We start from the raw sequence: 4,032 nt of genomic DNA on the forward strand, positions 1-4,032 counted from the left end.
TACTTTTTCTCCATTATAACACTTGATGTCTTTTCTTACATAATTACCCAAACTGAGTTCATCTACTTTAAAAACATAAGAACTGAAATATGCATTTACCTTTTGCTGTTCCTTTCCCACCCCCCTCCTAAGCTGTAAAATCATGTTCTGAAGCCACTAAAAGTAGCGTGACATCTGTGAAATGATGCACTTTGTTTCTAATGCATGCACTCAGCTGCAGATTTGACTTTGAAGTACTTAATTCTGAAATATCTAAAATAATCCCATGTCCCAGGAAAATGGCACTACAGCGTTCAGAACCACATCTTTCTTACAAAAGGGTCAGGGTTAAGAAAGGGACCAGACACCCCTCATCCATATCAGTTCTGCTTTGTTACCAGTTTTCCTGTCCCCCAGAAACCACAGAGCATCTGTTGCACACTGCCCCAAGGCTCACATGGCCCCAGAAAGGAATTCAGAAGCCAGGATAAGGAAAGTTTCAGGATGAACTGTCTCAGACAGCAGATAAGGCAATGGGATGCAGAGTGGAAAGGCCAGACAGAGAGCTGTAACCTAAAATGAATGTCTGGTAAGAAGAAGGCTATTTTGTGTTTATATTTAAATTGCCTCATTTTTTGTCCTCCTCATTCTGTTCCTGTTAACTTCTGGGGCAAGCCACACAATCCCCTTTAGAGCCCAGAGTCATAGCAGAGGATTGCTCCAGCATCCACAACACACGGAGCAATGGGACACGGAGAAGTTGGGGAGACGCTGCAGCTTTGATTTAACTCACTTCTGGAGCTAGAGGTGAGGAGGGATGAGGATTAAAGTCCCAGGCACTTACACCTGTAACAAAAATATAAGGTGTTTCTCAGGCAACTATGCTAAGACTTTCTCTGAACCATGGCATTGTCTCCAACACTTCCCCAAAACGAGAATAGCAAAATATGGGTTTTTTTCTTGCAATATAGTTCTTTTCTTCTTGAGCATTGCAACCACCCGCTGCCAATTACAACTTCTTGCTTTGCCTGTTTACACCTATATGATCTTAGCAGCTGATGGCAGAGATGTGGCATCTCCTCACCCAAAGCAGATATAAGCATTCACAGGATAAACCTGTCTGCCTCACATGCCTTTAACTATTGGTGATTTACTTAATCAGGTCTCACAAAGAAGAGAATTAAACCCATGGCTATTAGAAACAATGACTGCTTTTTAATAGAGACAATAATTTTGCCCAGGCTGGCTGAATCCATTCACCGTCTCTGTGATTTCCCTCTGGCTGTCTACTGCAGTCACACCCTCACACACTCTCACTCTGCTTCTGTAAGGCCTTTTTAATAAAATTAACACCACTGCAAACTCACTCCTTGACTCTGCCAGGCAAACAGCATGACCCTACTCATTAGAGCTGGAGCGCCATTCATGCACAGAGTAGCAAATTCACCATCTATTAAAATAAAAAAAAAAGGTATTTCAAAGTTGGGGGAGTTATTCAAAGTTTTACTCTGCTGGCAGCAGAAATATGTCATGAAGTGAAACCCAACATTGAAATAAGGAAGAAAGACAGCCAGCTAGGCAGAGACATTAAGGGGAGACAAATTCCGAAGCCCTTGTCAAACTCATGGAAGCAGCAGCAGCACTGGAGCACTCAGGGCCAGGCTACGGTAGCAAACTTCCACAGACTGAAGACAGCAAATCCACGCTGAAGACAGACGATACTCAGCTCAAAAAGCAGGACACACTTTTGCATCAGGATTTTCCCCATGAACAACGCTCATTAAAATGAGACAAATCTTTCAATCTGTGTCATGGGTATATTTTAAACGGTGAATCACAGACATGCACATTTTCTGGCCAGGGTACCATAAAATTCCCATTAACTACGATTTGCTTCAGCTGCAATCTCAGTGCTAACTCTTCTAGTAGTCTCAGAAATACTGTATACACATTCTTCTTCTTTAATGTTGAGATATCATGACTGTCAGTAACCAAGATTCAGGATCATGGGGTATTTTCTTCTAACAAGAATACATTTTACTGTGGATATAGCCTGATTCTGAAGTCTGGTAGCTCTGGGATGAGCATGTTAGTAAGAATGAAAAGTTTAAACAAGTATTTCCCTAAGTTCCCATGGGAACACAACACCTCCAAATCTGGATAGTTTCAAGATACTGGGTTAAACACTTATTAAAACATACCTAAAAAGGCTATTCCTGAACTTTTCAGCAGCTTCCCAGTTACTGTTCACTGGAACTACAGGCTCAGGGCACAGGAATGGGGGTGACACTCATCAGTGCTTACTGCACAGTGTGTTCGGCTTTATTGCACTCTTCACACTGTGTTTTCCAAGAACACTTCCTGCTGCCTGCCATGGGTTTGTCCAGCCAGACACACCTGCTACCCAGCTGCTAAGGGAAATACCTTCTGTACTTCAATCCAAGTTATGTGGGGAGAAGTTTGTCATTAATTTGAGATGAAGAAATCCTGCCTTACCTTCTGTTGCACTGAGGAAGATGACAGGAATTCCAAGAAAAAAGGCTAGAGCTGGTGAATTAGTGGACTTGGCACTGCTGGGGTAATGGTCAGGCCTGATGGTCTTAAAGTTCTTTCCCAACCTGAATGATTCTGTGCAGACTCCTGAACATGAACAACCGCGTTCCATCTCTCCCTGTGCTTTCCATAGACATCAGGACTTGCAGCCTAAACCAGAACTTGTTGATGTCCACAAGATGCTTTTTTTCATTGTCATTTCGTTCCTCTCCAGTGACTAGACTATGGAGCAGATCCTGTCTCCTCAGGATCACAGATCTGTTAGCAATAATTACAACAGACCAGTTGCAAGCTAACCAGAAAGCTGCTGAAAATAGAATTCTCCTTTTGAAACTAAAAATATCAGGGGCTCTTAAACAGAATAGCAAGAAAGGCCTGGTGAGCATTAAACAAACAGATGAGATTAGGAATGTGTTAGACACTTATAGCACTGTATCCAAATGTACCCTATTAAAAGAGATTTCTCAATTGATTTTTAAAGAAACAAATCCCTGAAGATGAAAGAAGCAGACTAATAGAGTTATATCTACTGTGCTATTTTTCAAAAATCTGGAAGATAAATAAAATGAGAACTTAATCTAGAAAACCACTGGGATAACATAAATTAGTAAAACATGGATTCGGACAGTGAGAGAAGCTGTGTTTCAATTAAAGTCTTTGATCATTCAAGATAAGTATACTGGAAAATGAAATTTTCTGCCTTATTTGATTTCTTTAGGAAATAATCTCTTTCTTCTCCATTTCTACCCAAAGTACCAGAAAACCCACCGCAAAAAGAAACAGAAATCTCCCATGCAGTGGACACAGGCTTTTCTCCCATCCCTGAAACCAGAATTTCTTGTATCCATTACTTCATTCATATTGTACTTAAAATATGCTGCTGCTGCAGTGCTCTAACATTTCAATTTGCTTGTGCTATTTTCAACATTTCCTCAAAGATATCATAAGAATATACAAAAGAAGAAAACCATTTAGTGAATAAAACAAAGCCTATCCTCCCTCTAAACAAAACCTTCATTTATGTTGCACAGACTTCAGTTTCTCTTTGTATAGAAAAGAAACAAAAAATCCTATAGATATCTGGAAAGGTATCCTGCAATGAGAAACTTCAGGATATTTATTTAATTTCTTAGACTGAAAGGAAGTTTGGAACCACCAGTTCATGTAACAGCTTTTCGTAAGATGCAGGCACAAACCAGTCATCTTCAGGGATTGTTTATACTTGAAACTATTCCCTTAGACTGATATTTCAGACTTTACTTAAAAATACCAGCACCTTCAAATACTGCATTCCAGGAACATTTGACTGGAGAACAATCTGCATAGGAAAAACTATGGTAAAATGGATATATCCTGAAATGGATTTCAAGAAAGCAAATTGCCACAACACCGCATTCTTGTGTCTTTCAAGCCACGACAGGCTTGTCATCACGATATTTCAGGATTTGATTACCAGCTGCGAAGAAAATGAAAAACTTTTAGGCACACACTTACCAGACA

The sequence above is a fragment of the Chamaea fasciata genome, unplaced genomic scaffold (assembly GCF_029207755.1).
Source record: "Chamaea fasciata isolate MVZ Bird 193981 ecotype frontalis unplaced genomic scaffold, bChaFas1.0.hap1 SCAF_9, whole genome shotgun sequence".
Classification (NCBI taxonomy): Eukaryota; Metazoa; Chordata; class Aves; order Passeriformes; family Sylviidae; genus Chamaea; species Chamaea fasciata.